This window comes from Halichoerus grypus, chromosome 4 (assembly GCF_964656455.1).
Source record: "Halichoerus grypus chromosome 4, mHalGry1.hap1.1, whole genome shotgun sequence".
In the NCBI taxonomy this organism is placed as follows: Eukaryota; Metazoa; Chordata; class Mammalia; order Carnivora; family Phocidae; genus Halichoerus; species Halichoerus grypus.
Window position 1 is genome coordinate 144,047,936 of NC_135715.1, and position 17,959 is coordinate 144,065,894.

Genomic DNA, 17,959 nt, shown 5'->3' on the forward strand with positions numbered 1-17,959 from the left:
AGTGATGATATCAGTTTATTCATTCATCTTTTAAACATAACTCCCTCTTTGTGCCAGATTCTTTGGTAAGTACTGGAAATGGGCCATTCCCACCTTGAAACAGTTCACAACTTAGCAGGGGAGACAAAAATGTGCATTAATGTGGTAGACTATGAAAACACTACAATGGTGGTTTGTAGAAGTGAAAATGAAGCAAGTGGAGAACCAAAGACTTTATCAAATATTCTGTTGCATTTTCTATCTCATGTACCGATGATTTGCAGATCTTGTACTTATAGATTCTCCGACTTATGCCCAGATATTTATTTATTTATTTATTTATTTATTTATTTATTTATTTATTTATATTATTATGTTCAATTAGCCAGCATATAATACATCATGAGTTTTTTTTTAAAGATTTTATTTATTTATTTGACAGAGAGAGACACAGCGAGAGAGGGACCACAAGCAGGGGGAGTGGGAGATGGAAAGCAGGCTTCCCACGGAGCAGGGAGCCCGATGCGGGGCTCGATCCCAGGACCCTGGTATCATGACCTGAGCCGAAGGCAGACGCTTAACGACTGAGCCACCCAGGTGCCCCAATACATCACTAGTTTTTAATATAGTGTTCAACGATTCATTAGTTGCATATAGCACCCAGTGCTCATCACCACATGTGCCCTCCCTAATACCCATCCTCTGGTTACCCCATCCCCCACCCCCCTTGCTTCTGTAACCCTTAGTTTGGTTCCCAGGGTCCAGAGTCTCTCATGGTCTGCCTCTCAGATATTTTGTATGCAAAGATTTTCACTAAAATTTAGGGAAAACCTTGTTCTGGGGGTAAAATTTATGTTGGAAAAACTGACAATAACATGTGACCCTCACTCTCACATTTATTTGTATCCATCAGTTTGCTTTGGAAATAACTTGCCTACTAGCAAAAGTACTTATCTGTGTTCCCAACTGGAACTCAGACATATTTCTAATATAATCCACAGGAAAGCAAACACTATGTTTTGTTTACCATTACATCCATAGGAACTGTAACAATGCCTGGTACATATAATAAGCTCAATATAACGTAGGAACTATAACAATGCCTGGTACATATAAGATGTTCAATATAACCTATTCAATGTATGCACAAATATTTAAGCATGTTAAAAGCTCCTCAAGATCCTGGGTAGTAAATGCCACAGAAGGTTGAAGCTATACCTTGCCCTTTCGGAACTAATCTAAGCAAAATTAGTTATGCACAATTATTAGGTTATTTTGATAAATATAAATAATATCTACTAATGAGAGGTAGGCAAAAACTATAGGTCTATGCTCTGAAGATTTCTCAATACATCAGGCGTTCTATTACAATGAGAGTAAGTCTCAGACTGAATTCTACAACACATTCAAACATATATTACCAAGCAGGCACAGAAATAGTTAAGTTCCAGTTCTCTGACATCATAGGAACCTTCCATGAAAGGTTTACTGGAGGGAATTGCATCAATATTTAGTAACAGGTGTCAACTAAATTTCTAGTCAGAAGCAGAAGACAGACTCCTCAGTTAATGGTTACCCATAGAAACAAATAGAATCCTAGACCTAGGGCACCACTCTGAAGAGTATAGGCAATGGTTTCTAATGTTGACATTACTAATATTTTGGGCCAATAATTATTTGTTGCGGGGGGGGGGGAGGGAGAGCTAAGGGGTAGGAAGTTTCTGTGCTTTGTAGAATTTTCAGCAACATCCCTAGCATCTACCCACTAGATGTCAGTAGCAGCCCCTTTTCCCAGTTGAGAAAACCAAAAATGTTCACATAAAATGCCCCCTAATCAAGAACCACTGGTCTAGGCTGCTTGGTTCACTGGACATTCTGTCTCTTTTTATGTATGTCACAGGTACCTATGCAATATTTCGAACCAACCCGTATATCTTGAACACTCTCATTTCACCAGTGAAAATTCATTTCAACGTTCCATATGTTATAATTAGGACACCTACTGGTACTGATCAAGATCTAGATAGGGCGAGTCCTAGTAGCAGGTGCCTCCGGAGAATGTTCTCCTGATTAGATTCTTTCAAATGCTAACTAACTGCTTGTCTGAGTGTATGCCTGATTAGAGTATTTCAAATGCTAACTAACCATCCCTCTGACTTCAAATAAAATTAACACTTGGTATCTAATTTAGACCCCATGTTGGTAGTACTTACAGGCACTTTACAGAGGCAACCACTGGAAAACATAAAGGCTGAACTCTCAGGGAAAAAGTAATAAAGTTGATAGCAATAGTGCAAACGCATTGAACAACACATGCTATGATCCTGTTGGGAGAACAGCTAGATGTAGCATGTTTTACATCTTCTCTCCCTGAGTCCTGCCCAATTAAAATGATTTTGCTGGTGCACAAACATATTCATTATAGCAGATTTTCAGTTCAAAGAATTGAAGTATGGGTAAAATTTTTAGAAGAATATAGAGCAAATGTTTGGATAATGAGATTTGAATAGTGAAGGATATCTGTATATAGGATGCCTTTCTTTACACCATCAGGTTCCATGAATCAAATTTGAGAGGTATTGTAGTTTTAGATTATTTTAATTTTGGGTTTTGTTATAAAATGATGATGATGCTGACAAAAGACAGATAGTCCCCACTTTTCTATGTACCAAATACAGGCAAAAATAGGGCAGGCCAAATCAAGTGAGTCCAATTAAATAATCACAGCCCAATGGAGGTATTTTAGATAAATTATGCCCCTGGGCAGGGTAGTAGAGATTTTATGCCTGACCCATTGAGAAAAGAAAGAGGGAATCAGAAAATGAGTCAGAGAAGGAAAAGAGGGCAATTGATACATTTGTCAAGGCACATACCCCTTTCACACACACTGTTCTCCATCTCTGAACAGTGCACCTCGGCCTGCTGATCCACCCAGGGAAGAACTAAAAGCATTAAAGATCTAGGTGACCCAGAGGCCTTGTCTCTGAGAATATAATAGTCTATAAACACAAAGGACAGCACCCACCTAGAAGGAGATCCAGTGGACCATCTCAAGAGAAACAGGAGCAAAATCTACCTAATAGATAGACTTATCTACACAAGACATTATATTGACTTGTACTGACTTACATGTTTGGGGGGTGAGATATAATAAACACACTCCTATAAATTGGTGAGGAGAGGGGGGAAACCTTATTCTTCTCATCTCATATTTTCCTGAGTCTCTCAACTCCCTCATTACTCACTCCTTCTCCCCATAAAAAGAGGAATGACTTAACTAATTAATGCATCTGGGAAAAGAAATAAGTTTGATTGACTTAACATGTTTGGTTTTTCTCCTTTGAATCCAATAGAGAGAAAACACTCTGGGATGCTCTCAATCGTATGGGAAACCCATAGTGCTAAGTTACCATCGTCTAGATGCATCACTTCCTGAATGGTTAAGTCAGGAGTGATGTGTTAAGAAACTCATTATTGCAGTACATCTACACTAAAATCTTCAATCCAGCTTTCACCTGTTATGAAGCTGGTATCTTCATTTCTGTCTGCTCCCTGTCTATGTCTCAGTTAGCTCTGGATTCAGAAAGATAATAGAATAGTAAATATTTGCCAAATCATCAATAGAATAAAACACAAGAAACTTTGAGAAATAGGAACAAGGACTATCACAGGAAGACCAAAAACAACACTTCAGTATTGAGGTTTCTGGTGTGATCAGGTCAGGTGGCTCTAAAGTTTAATAGTTTAGAAAGAGTTAAGTGGGATTCTGACACTGTAGTTCCCAGCAGCTTATTGTAGCTTTACCCACAGATGAAAGGCTAAATTCTTTTTTTTTAAGGTTTTATTTATTTGTTTGTCAGAGAGAGAGAGCACAAGCAGGCGGAGCGGCAGGCAGAGGGAGAAGCAGGCTCCCTGCTGAGCAAGGAGCCCAACACAGGACTTGATTCCAGGACCCTGGGATCATGCCCTGAGCCGAAGGCAGACGCTTAACCGACTGAGCCAACCAGGCTAAATTTTATGTTCATTAAGTTTATCAACAGACTAGAAGTCACCATACACACACACACACACACACACACAAACATACATGTACACACACATGCACCCATACAATATAATAGTTTTAAATTGGATCTAATTTATTAACTTTATAATCCATGACTGTGAGACCTTATTATATAGGAAATATGCCATCTTCTTCAGTTGATATATATAAATAACTCAGGAAAATTATTGGGAATACAACAGCTATGTAGGCAATTTAAAAAAAAACTGTTCCTGGAACAATCTGTCTCTGGAAATCATATTTGCTCAGAAAAAGAAGAGATTGAATTAGCTGTGCAAAATATGCTTAGACAGAAGCATGATAATGAAAGAACAATGAAGGAAGGCAAGAAGCAAGCAAGAGATTGACCTAGGAGAAAAGGATGAGATTTTGGAGATCATACTGAATGTATACAAATGGGAAAAGGAATGGACCCAGGTCTAGTTGCTCTTAAAGAGAGGATATGTAAAGGAGAAGATGTTTAGTTATTACCAGATCAGACAGTGTGACTGAGGCTTAAGAGTCTGGCAAAGGAAAAGATCCAAGTCCTCAGAAAGCAAACTGGCCCCCAAGGGAAATCCAGATCCCAAAATATGCAGAATGACTTCTTTTTAAAACGTCAGAGAAATAGAACCTATAATAAAAACAATTGCAACTTAATTTCTGTGGTAGCAGAATAATGTCCATCTTCTAAGATATCCACGCCTTACTCCCCAGAACCTGTGACTATATTATCCTATATGGCAAAAGGGACTTTGAAGATATTATTAAGATTATGAACCTTAAAATAGGGACATTTTTCCTGGAATATCCAGATTGGCCCAACCCTTAAAATTAGAATAGGAAGGCAAAAGAGTCTGTCAGAAAGATGTGGCAGGAAAAGACAGAACAGAATCATGGAATCATGGCAGCATGAAAAGGATTCAAGGCACCATTGCTGGTTCTGAGATGTAGAGGCTATGAGCAAGGACTGGAAGGAGGCCTCGAGGAGATGAGGACAGCTTTCAGCTTACAACTGGAAGGAAATAGGGATCTCAGTCCTACAACAGCATGGAATTGAATTCTGCCAACAATGCAAATAAGCCTGGGAACAGATTCTACCCACAGAGTCTCCAGGTGGGAACACAGGCCTGCTGACACTTCGATTTCAGCCTTGTGAGACCTACAGCAAAGGAAACAGCCAAACCACTCTGGGACCAGACCTTTGGCCTACAGACTGCAAGAGAGTAAATTTGGGTTGTTTTAAGCTGCAGAGTTTGTGGTAATTTATTACAGCAGCAGTAGAAAAATAATCTAACATTCCTTAAAGATTGGGACAGAAATAAAAAGTAAAAGAGACAATTTAGTGATTTGACAAGAAGATCAGTGAAAAACACACAAAGCATGAATGGTTTAATATCAGGGAGACATTAGGTAGGCACACAGGTATTTACTGTGCTTTGAGAACATTCTCTAAATATTTATGGATTTAAAAGTCTTTGCAGGAGGCACAGATAAACTAAGGCATAACTAAAAGGCAGCCAAGCAGGAGTTCCATTTCCAGTCAAGATGGAGACAGGGATATAATTTATCCTTTTGCCTAAAACATCAAAAAAATGGGCAAAATATCTGAAATACTGGTCTTCAAGACACAGAATGTTAGACAATGAAGGTTCAGGGTAGGGATGCCAAGAGTTGGGAAACAAATGAGGTATTCCCAACACTGTTGCTCCCGCTTACTGCCTTGAGACGGTTTTCAGGCTGCAGCATAGGAGGGGGCATCCGGGAAGAGCCCAGTTGACTCCCTGACTTGAGAAGACAGAACTCAGACTCCTAGGTGACCAAGGCAGCTTTGAATGACAGAGCTCCATTGGGGAAAGAATTGTACAGAGAAACAATTTCAGAAAACAGCAGAGGGTCCCTGTCAAGCATTTTTCCTGAGTACTAACTAACCATTAATGTAAGGAAACTACCTGAGGCCAAGAAAAGAATTACCAAGGGGATTAGTTGTGCCTATGTCCAGAATTCACACAGGCCCAGAAATATCAATGGCTCCCACCAGCGAGAGTGGAAGGCTTCATGTTTCACAGGACATTGGGTAGAGTATACAAAAAGATCTTCCCTCAGTATTGGAGAATGAATAGCCTTAGACTAAGAACTGCTAACATATCTTAAAAGTAAGATTTGAAAGAATCAAACTGTTTTCAAGTAACTTTACTGCATTGAAAAACAAAGCTCAGAAATATTTGTTAGGAACACAAAAATATCCAGCACTTTGACACTCCCCCATCAAAAGATGGAGAATCAGTTTCTCCTCTCTGAACTCGGGTGAACTCCCTTTGTGAGTGCCTCTGTAAATACAAATGTAGTGGAAATAATGCTACATGACACCCAAGGCTAGATCATAATAGACAATGGGCTTCCACCTGGATCTCTCCCTTTTGGAATGCTACTCTTGGAACCCAGCTACCATGTTGTAAGGAAGTCCAGGCCATGTGAAAAGATGATTTATTGTTATTTGAAAAATCAGCCAGCATCACTGCCAGACATATGATTAAACAAGTAAGTCTTCAGTGATTCCAACTCCTTTGCCTTTGAGCTGTCCCAGATGACACTAAGTAGAATAAAGGTGAGCCAACCCAATCAAGGCCCAACAAAATTGCAGATCCTTGAGCAAAATAGATGTAGTTGATGTTTTTACGCGCTAAGTTTTTGTGTGGTTTGCTATGCAACAATAGATAAATGGAACATTTCTTTTTTGGATTCAGTTTTAGGAACAAGTTTGTCACATTCACCACTTTTACATACTTCTATTTAATCAAATGTAAGTTTGATCAATCAAACAAAAATATATAATTTCTAAGCCTTTAATGCTCAATTAGTTAGGAAATACAGGATTTCCTCTTTTAGTAATTTCACTAGAGTCTGTCTTAGTGGCAGTTATTTGGGTCAATATTCTCAGGTACCTGATAACCTCTTTCAAAATTTACTTTCAGATACATACTTTGTAATTTTTGGAAATTTTTCTTAAATTTCATTTTCTGGTATTTATTCTTTCCTTGCTTTGATTTTTCTTCTTAATGGACTGCTATTATCCCTATATTAGATTTTCTTTGTCTATCTTCAATATCTGTTACTTTCTCTCAAATCTTTTATTTTAAAGTTCTTTTTGCTTTAAAAAATTTTTCTCTTTTTTGCCTTATATTTCTCTTACAGCATTATTTGTTATGTTTATTTAGTCTTGTATTCCTTCAATTTAATCTTCATTTCTAAAATGATTTTTCTTTAATTTCCAATTCTTTCTTACATTCTGTCACTTCCCTTCTTACAATTTCTAATTCTTACTTACATTATTTTAATAACTTGTGTCCTTTTCTTAATGTCTATTAACTTATTTTTAATTAGTAGGTTATGAGTTTCACCTCTTTTATGGACATGTCTTTTTAGCAGGCTTATATTATCTGTAAAAATGCTATTCTTTTTATTTTCTTTTATTTTTGTAACAATTTGAAACTTAACCTCAATAGTTTCTGGGTATTTTATGTAAAATTGGTTTTCATGAATTTTTAGAATTCAGCTATTCTTTTAGAGTTCCATGTTCTGTTGTTTCTATACTGTTAAATAATAAGGCAGCTTGCTGAGATTTCCTGTCTCTGTCTCTTCCCCAAATCTTATCTAAACATTGCCCTTTGGTCCTCTGGTTGTCTCTCTGTTGGCCAGCTTTTAATCCACTCTAAACAGTGTCTCTTTGGTGTGAGATCCTGTCTTGAAAGGGAATTCTAGCTGGTCAATTTTAAGAGTCTAAAGGCCCTAGGCCTTTCTAATGCTTTTAGGCCTTACTGTGAAGGCCCCAGCATTCTTTTTTGTTTGTTTGTTTTTTAAGATTTTATTTATTTATTTGTCAGAGAAAGAGAGAGAGAGAGTGAGCACAAGCAGGGGGAGCCACAGGCAAGGGGAGAAGCAGGCTCCCCACCAAGCAAGAAGCCGATGCAGGACTCGATCCAGGACCCTGGGATCATGACCTGAGCAGAAGGCAGACACTTAACTGACTGAGCCACACAGGCGTCCCCCGAGCACTCTTGACAGTGGGCAAAACCCATTCCCAGTATCATCTCTGGTTCTCAGATTGCCGCCACTATATTTTCCAGTGGATATTAATTGGTTATTTTAGGATCTCCTGTTCTCAGGTCCTTCAGACTCACCATTGTTTTCCTCTGCTTTCTCCTGAACATAAGTCGATATCTTTTGTACGGTTGCTCTTGGTGGTTTGTACCTTCTTGTACTTTTGGAATTCAAGAGACTATCATGCCACCTGGTTTTATTATAAATGTTGTCATGAATATTGTTGGTTTTGCTGTCTAGTTGCTGGGTTATTTCTATGTGGGGACTTGGGAAGATCCAGAAGCCATCTCTATCTTCCCATCAAATGATTTTTCAACAACATAATTTATGATGACACATCACTAGAGTTCAAAAAGGAAATATTTTTTCAGACTTCAAGTTAACACTACATGCCTAATGCCAAATAGTCCATGTACCAATATATTGATTGCAATAAGTAAAGGCAAGCTAACTTTATTTCCTAACATTAAATTTTTATTTTTTTAAATTTTATTTATTTATATGAGAGACAGAGAGCAAGCAAGCATAAGTGGGGACAGAGGCAGAAGGAGAGGGAGAAGCAGACTCCCCACTGAGCAGGGAGCCCAATGCTTCTTCCCCCCCCCACCCCCCCAGCCCCCACTCGTGCTCTCTTTCACTGGATCTCCCTTAAATAAATAAATCAATCTTTTAAAAAAAATGTAATTACAGGCCCATACACATGCAGAAAGTTTGCCAGTTAAGGGAAATTAGCTTGATATTCTACTTCTAATTAACCTTTGTTTTCTTTACTCTTAAACTTGTACATGCAGGGACTTGTATAAAATTATTTGGAAAAAGAACGGAGAAAAAAAAAAACCACATAGGTGTTTGATGTTTGTTCACTTGTTTCCATGTCAAAGAGGATGCTAAAGGGATCCTGGGGTGATGGATGCCAAAAGCAGTTGAATGTCTCCAAGGATGTGCAGGTCACAATGGTCAATAAATCCCTGTCCCTTTTGGTTCATTTGCAGAATAAGGAATGAAATAGAAAACGATAACTAACATTCTCAGATTTGTTTATTCTAGAAAGAAGATCTTCCTGGATATTAATATTAGCACATATGAATTGTGCTTTCAGTCCTTTAAGTTATACTCTTCTTGGATATAAAGACTGTATTTACCTTAGGTAAGCTTTAAGTAAGGCAAATCACACATGTACACATTCACAAACAGTATTTTTTAACAATAATAATAACACTAGGGGCGCCTGGGTGGCTCAGTCGTTTAAGCGTCTGCCTTCCGCTCAGGTCATGATCCCAGTGTCCTGGGATCGAGCCCCACATCGGGCTCCCAGCTCAGCGGTGAGCCTGCTTCTCCTTCTCCCTCTGCCTGCCTCTCTGCCTACTTGTGCTCTCTATCTCTCTGTCAAATAAATAAATAAAATCTTTAAAAATAATAATAATAAAGCTAATGCTTAAAATTCTAGGAAACTAAAAATGTGACTCAAAAAAATACACAGATTTTACAAGTAAGATAAAGTAAGTGGGAACAATATCTACAGGTGTTGTTATAAACATAGAAGGTGTTATTTACTCAGAAGTATCACAATGATTACTGTGCTAGCTGTCTCAACCCAAAACAATTATCAACAGGTTAACTCTGTTTGACTCCCCTACCACCTGCTGGTGGAACTTGGGATCAAACCTAGGGATTAAACTGGCCAAGTGTGCACTTGAATCCAGTTATGGTTAAACTCCTTTCATTACTAAAAGATCAGAAAGCAGATATTACTTGTCTCAGGAATGTGAACAGAAGAGCATTATAGCCAGACCAGAAAAATGGGAAGGATTGGCAGAGATCAAATAGAATGCCCACTGTGGTGCTGTTTTATCAACTATGTACTCAAGGAATTTGGGCTCCAAGATAGCACGATGTGGTTCCACTCAACACAGGACAGAATAATCTCTCCTGATGAGTCACACTTGTGGGAGAGAATCCGTGTTGGGTTTGAAAACTCCTTTAGAGTTTCTGCCAAGCAGCATCTTATACTAAAAAGATATATAATTATATAGAGTGACTAATTCATTTTTGCAGATCTCTTGGATGTTATATTAGACGGGGTTATATATTTACCTAATTTGTCTCCACCATTTGGGTTGTGCCCTTTGAGACAGGGGCTGCATCACCTTCATCCTTTCATCTCTCTTATCTAATACAATGCCTGGAATATGTTAAGTATCCAATAAAAGTTTTTTGAGAGCTGAATAGGTAGAGGAGTCTTCACTCAGAAAAGCTAGTGGCATCTGCAAATTTGAGTATTTCCCTGTGTGCTTTCAGGTGTTTGTGTAACTTCAAATGAAACTGCATGAGAATTGCTTTTTCTACCCAAAACTACCCTTCTCTTGTCCCTTTTGTTGCTTATTTTTATCTGTTTATTAAAAATTAAACTTGGGGCGCCTAGGTGCCTCAGTCAGTTAGGGGTCCAACTCTTGATTTCAGCTCAGGTCATGATTTCAGGATCGTGAGATAGAGCCTTGTATCAGATTCCGTGCTCGGTGCAGAGTCTGCTTGAGATTCTCTCTCTCCCTCTCCCTCTGTCTCACCCCCTGCATGTGTATGCCCTCTAAATAAATAAATAAATAAAGTCTTTAAAAAATTAAACTTATCAAAGCATCATTGAATCTATAAATATAGTGTACCATAGAGTCTTCTCAGCTTACAAATAAAAGTATCTGTGAAAATAGGGGCGCCTGGGTGGCTCGAACGGTTAAACGTCTGCCTTCTGCTCAGGTCATGTTCCCAGGGTCCTGGGGTCGAGCCCCGCCTGCTTCTCCCTCTCCCTCTGCCTACTGCTTCCCCTGCTTGTACACTCTCTCTCTGTGTCAAAAATAAATAAAATCTTAAAAAAAAAAGTATCTGTGAAAATAGTAAGGTGAGGTTATTCTTTTCAAAGGTATGCTATGATTTATTTCCAAAGTGAGCTTATATTTCTTAAATAACCTAGTCTTAAATTCATTTCTCATTTACTTTCAATACTTGGTACATTAAATCTGACCCAAATAATTTATTCATTCCTAGGTTACCAAATTATTCAGAGAATACCATCAGCTTATAACTCTCTAAACCTAAAATGTGGATCACCTCTAGATAGAGTTTAAGTATGGCACGTTCCCCAAAGTATTTCTTGGTAAAAATTTAAGCAATTGTTGAATATCTGTACTGTCTCCTTTCTAGCCCTCATAACAACTCCTACACAGTGACTATTGAGTAGTACTCCTTTGTGTTAGCAGCTGGCTTCCTTCTTTCAATATATTTTAAGAACCGTCCTAGTTGCAAACTAAAGCTCTATTAAGGCATTCCTCAAATTCTTTTTGACTAATCTAAGATTTGGTTTCTACATGGCATGACTTTTCTTAGTCATATATAAACCAGATATTAAATGGACCCCAAACAGATTTCCAAAATTAATTTCTAAAAAAAAAAAATGCATTTTTTATAGGATCACTTCTTGTATATTTATATACAAGAATGCATATCTTACTGAACATTCATCTTCTTAAACATTTAGTCTTCTTACTGACAATATGTAAGGGGTGTTACTTAACTCTCTAAGACAAAAGTCTAATCAAGTCATCTGCATTCTTTCCCACCTTGGGATTTGGCAGCTATGGAAGTTCAAAGAAAGTGAACACTTGGCTTTGGGCATGGGTGTTTTCACTGCAGGTACTGAAGGGTCCTGGGAAGGTCCAGAGAGGTGCAAGGGAAGGGAAGAGAGGAAAGAATACAGGAAGGAGAGGAAGGAAGCTGTTTCTGCAACCCCTTCTAAAATAAAGACTCTTGTGTTGTATATGTAAATAGAAACTCTAGGTTTTAGCTTTATTTTGAGTAATGTACAAACATCCTTTACAGTGTAAACATCTGCTGACATTGTGAAGTCCTCAAGGAAAAAGACTCAACCATCAATATCTTTCCCCACAATATCCACACATGGCGCCTCTCAAAAAATCCTTTCACAGAATAAAGGCCAAATATTGTCTTTTGCTTTTATCTTTGGTTGTTTGGCAGTTTGTAGACTTCTCCAAAAGCATTAAGGCATAAAGAAAAGTCTCCTTTCACCAAATTGCTTTGTTCTCCCTGGAAACTTTTCTGTTCTTTCAAGAAAACATTTTAGAATGCCCTTGTTTCAGAATTTTAAAGAAATATGAAATTTAAATAACTAAGTTATCCTGGTGGATCACTAATCCAAAATTATTGCAGCTGTTTCTCAGTTTATCAGTCTCCCTAAAGACCATTAAGTACTATGCACAAACAACCACAATAGCTTCATCTTTAAATGCCCAGAAGCATAGCCCAGAAATTAAGATGGGAGTTTAATTTATTTCTTCTCCATTCAGCTCCTACTCTGTTTTTCCAGGGCTTTGTAAGCTGGTTTATTTTTAATTGAGATTATTCTAAGAAAAGAATTTTGAAGAAAAAAGAACAAGGATCTTTGCCATTAACTCTGCTTTCACGCTTTTCCTTTCTCATTGTACATGTCCTATATTGCCCGTCAAGCTCTGCCTTTAAAGTGGGGGGGAGGGGCCAGAAAGGAGAGCCCCACCCTATCCAAACTTTTGGTGACTGCTTCCTCCTTTAAACTCCTATACCACACATTATGTTAAACACTCACTTTGTTCTTAACATGTGTATTATACTTACTCTTACTACACAACAACAAAAAAATTACCCAAAACTTAGTGGCTTAACACAACCACTTTATTATGGTCTAGGACTATGAAAGTCAAGAATTCAGATACCACACAGTGGGAACGGCTTATCTCTGTTCTACAACGTCAGTCTTTCAGCGGGGAGTTTCTTAATGGCTGGGGGTTACAGTCATCTGGAGGTGATTTCACTCGCATGTCTGATGGTTGCTATGGCTCTAAGTTGCTACCTCAGTGGGACTTACGTAGGGGCTGTCAACTGAAGCGCCTATTTGAGCCTCTCCATGTGGGCTGGGCTTCCTCACAGTATGATGGCCTAAGGGTAGCAGTGGTCTTCTATCTGGACGCTCCCTGCTTTAATCGTGAGCAAGGCAGAAACTGCAGCGCATTCCGTGTCCCAGCCTCTGTAGTTACACAGCAGCATTTCCTCTGCATTCTCTTGGTTACGAGCAAATCTGAAATCTAATCAGATTCAAGGGAAGGGACATACACTCCCCCTCTCAGCGGAGTGCCAAGTGATTGGTGGATATATGTTTTTAAACTGCTACAATATGTTTTCTTACGTTATTACTTTTTATGTCTATTTCCTGGCTCTTCAGCTTCATATTGTTCTAAGCTGATAGGGTTGACAGAAATAGCAAGTAAAAATATGGAATTCCCCAGGGAGCCTAAGTGGCTCAGTTGGTTGAGCCTCTGACTCTTGGTTTCAGCTCAGGCTGTGATCTCATGGGTCCATGGATCATGAGATTGAAACTCACGATGGGCTCCCCACTCAGCGAGGAGGCTGCTTGAATATTCTCTCCCTCTGCCTTTCCCACCACTCGAGTGTGCACTCTCTCACTCTCTCTCAAATAAATAAATCTTTAAAAAAATATATGGAATTCCCCTAAATTTGAATTTCAGATGAATAATTTTTTAGCATAGAAAGATAGATATCTCCAACCAATATTTAGGACATATTTAGACTAAAAAATTATTTGTTGTTTATCTGAAATTCAAATTAAAATGGATAGTCCCTTATTTTATCAGATAATCCTACTAAAGCATATCTCAGTGCCATGGGTATCAGAGAGGTTCAATTGTACTTGTTATTGATACAAATATTACATCTGATTATATTGCTGAATAACTACATACATCAGATCACTAGACTCTACTCCCTGTATAGGAATCATAAAGTGAAACCTCATATTCTACACCCAGATCTTCAGGTTGCTACTTCAGTATGGCAGGGAAGTCCCTTAGAGCCTGATCTGGGTATACAACCCTTCACATCTACAAATAAAATAAGTCATTAAGTAAAATTTTTCAGATTTTAGAGTTGCCATCACTGGAAATTAGATTTGAAAACTCTGCAGCAGAGTTCTCTTAAGTTTTTAAAATAAAATTGGCCACTTTTATAGAGTTTGTTTTAAAAATAATAATAATTAACACTATTTCAAAATGTTCATGCTTTCTTCTATCCTCATCAAACAGTTGTCTTTCTTCTGTTTTGGAATATCCATTTTCTGAAAGATTTTTTTCCAAACGTGCTATAAAATTTTCATCAATAGAGAACCCTTAGTGGGCCTCCAGAATTATTGTAAGTTTATAAATTTTAAGCCTTATTTATACACTGAGTACATAAAAGTCATACAATGACTATTTTGTGAGAATTCACATTTTCATCTTCATATTTGCTTAGCTGTGAGAAAAAGATTTGAGTTGTCTACTGAACTCTTATCATTTATTATCATTATTAATAAACATATGTCATCAGTAAGTTTGTTTACAAAAATTAGGTTCTTTGGAAGTCAGATTTAGATGACATAGAAAGATCACTATATTGTGCACCTGAAGCTAATATAATATTGTATGTTAACTCTACTGGAATTAAAATAAAATAAAATAATTAAAATAGATGACATAGGAAGAGTTTAAAAAGAGATAAAACACCTTGCATAACATAAAGAAATGGGGAATGGGCAAGATTGAGTTACTGAGACAGGGTGGAAAGAGAAGAGGTCATAGGAAGAGAAGTTAGCCCAGCAATGCAATGGAATACATGTGCTCTATGAGGAAAGATGACCAATTAAAAAAAGATACAGAAATTAAACAATGTTTCATAGGTTGTTTAGAAATTGGCTTAATAATCCTCCTTTCTGTTTCCTTGCCCTTGAGTATTCCCCTCCCACACTGATTCTGGGCTTGGCCATGTGTCTTGCTTTGGTCAATGGCAAACCTGACATAAGCAGAAACTTGGAAAGTGTTTGTTTATTAAAGGCTTATCTCTTGCTACTTTTCAGAATTCTGTTGCTGCTATCATGTTAAAAGCCAAGGTTAGTCTGCTGGATGATAAAAGACACATGGTCCAATCGTCCCCATTACCATAGCCAATAGCCAACATCAACTGCCCAATAGATGGGAAAGGCCATCCTAGAACACCCAACCCACAGATGGTTGTAGAACTACATGGTCAACCCATAGACTCAGGAGCAATCATAAAATGATTGTTACCTTAAAGTTGTGAGGTTATTTGTCATGGAGGATAATCTAACAGATATAAATATCTATAATCTGATTTTAAATGGTATGCAGTCCTGTGATATAAACTTTTTTGTCCTAAATATCCAATAAAAATTTTCTAGAGACCATGTTGATGGTAATTTGGAAGCAGAATAAAATTGGGCAATGGTGGTAATTGAGAGACAGAATAATTGGACAACATAGTATGGGAAAAAAATTAATATAGGTAGAAGATAAATAGTACAATAGACAAAGAGGATAAAATAACATCTAGAACTCAGACCAGTAGTAACTGGCTTTCATGAAACTGAAGCTATAAAAAAGGACACTGGATTAGAAGTTGGAGCCAATTTTGTCAAGAAATTGATAAAGAATACAAGATAACCCATTAGACCTATTGAAGATGCTGACATGATGTTATACTAAAAAAAACAAAAACAAAAACATGATGGGGAGGCTAAAAGATTAACCATATCCGTGGCTGTAACTGAGGTATACTGTGTCTTTTCTTGCTTCTAGATGTTCTTTTACCTTTCCTGTCAGTATTTGTTTAAGAATTTATCATTGAGTTGGCTGATACTCCATGAAAATGGTATTAATTACGACCACACTGGTAACCAGAGGAAGGTAGGATAGGAAGGGTGAGTTGATGTTTATTAATAGTTATAGAATGCAGGTAAGGTACTCAAGTAAAATGCAGACTACAAGAGTATCAAAATAGAAGGTTAATTTGTCTGTATGAAGCAAGTCGCTGAAGGTTTATTTTGTTCAACAAGATGTGGCCTTCAGTTAAATTCATTTTTAAAGACAAAACTCAGGTTAACATTATCCAAAACTGTAAATTCTATACCAAGAAAGAGACAGAATATTAATAATATTTTAAACTGCAGCAATTTAGAAGTACCTGAGTGGCTCAGTCAATTAAGCATCTGCCTTTGGCTCAGGTCAAGATCTCTGGGTCTTGGGAACAAGCCCCGCATGGGGCTCCCTGCTCAGTGGGGAGTCTGCTTCTCCCTCTGCCCCTCCCCCTGCTCCTATGTTATCATGCTCTCTCTCTCCTTTTCTTAAGTAAATAAATAAAATCTTTTTAAAAAATAAATTAAAAAAATAAACTGCAGAAATTTAAACCTCTATAATTTTATAGAGTGATATCTACATCCCCATTTCATTCTGAAATATTTGAAAACACTAATATTCATTGAGTTAAAAGTAAACCAGTTTTCCCTTTCCATGCTACCCAGGGAAGGGTCCATGTGGCATTGTTTTGCGTTCCCATCATAGCGTAAAGGGAAATTTTCACAATGTCTGGAGCCCTTGATGTCCTGCGTGAAGGAGGAAGATGTCCTCAAATTCCTTGCAGCAGGAACCCACTTAGGTGGCACCAACCTTGACTTCCAAATGGAACAGTACATCTACAAAAGGAAAAGTGATGGTATCCACATCATAAATCTGAAGAGAACTTGGGAGAAGCTTCTGCTGGCAGCTCATGCTATGGTTGTCATTGAAAACCCAGCTGATGTCAGTGTCATATCGTCTGGGAATTATGAAGTTTGCTGCTGCTGCTGGGGCCACTGCCATTGCCGGCCGCTTCACTCTTAGAACCTTCACTAACCAGATCCAGGCAGCCTTCCAAGAGCTGAGACTTTTGGTGGTTACTGATCCCAGGGCTGACCACCAGCCTCTTACAGAGACATCTTATGCTAACCTGCCTACCATCGCTCTAACACCGACTCTCCTCTGCACTATGTGGACACTGCCATCCCTTTCAACAACAAGGGAGCTCACTCAGTGGGTCTGATGTGGTGGAGGCTGGCCAGGGAGGTTCTGCGCATGTGTGGCACCATTTCCCATGAACACCCATGGGAGGTCATGCCTGATCTCTACTTCTGCAGAGATCCTGAAGAGATTGAAAAGGAAGAGCAGGTCTCTGCTGAACAGGCTGTGACCAAGGAGGAATTTCAGAGTGAATGGACTGCTCCAGCTCCTGAGTTCACTGCTACTCAACCTGAAGTTGCAGACTGGTCTGAAGGCCTGCAGATGCCCTCTGTGCCTATTCAGCAGTTCCCTACTGAAGACTGGAGCGCCCAGCCGGCCACTGAAGACTGGTCTGCAGCTCCCACTGCTCAGGCCACTGAATGGGTAGGGAACAACCACTGAGCGGTCTTAAGCTGCTCTTCCACAAAGCAAACAAAATGGAAATAAGGTTGATGGAAAATAAACAGTTTCTAAAAAAAAAAAGTAAACCAGTTTTATGAAGTTTTATAAATAGATATATTCTAAAATAAATTACATATTATTCCTAAAAATATCGTTTTCATAAATAAAATATTTTATATAATTTTCCTAAATAATACATGACCAGAACTATACATAAAGTGCCTATAAATTGTGGAGAATTTGCAAGAATACCACAGAATAAAAATTTAAAATTCCTATTTGAAAATTATAATGAAATATTATAAGCAAATTTTATCTTAATTTTTTATTTGGAATACTTTTTGGTTAACCTATGGTGTCAATGCATTAAAATAGATATCCCACTTACATGTAGCAGTGTTTGGATAACTGGTCTAATTATTTCAAAGTGTTATCAGCTTTTTGAGCCATTACTAAACTAGCAATAGCAAATTTAAGATATTACCCAAGAAATTTCAAGAGGAAATTT

General features: G+C 38.0%; 1 pseudogene; it reads left to right on the top strand.

Annotated features, from left to right (window-relative positions):
- The first annotated feature begins 16,595 nt into the window (after nucleotides 1-16,595).
- On the top strand, nucleotides 16,596-17,451 carry LOC118523348 (small ribosomal subunit protein uS2 pseudogene; annotated as a pseudogene).
- The last annotated feature ends 508 nt before the right edge of the window (nucleotides 17,452-17,959 follow it).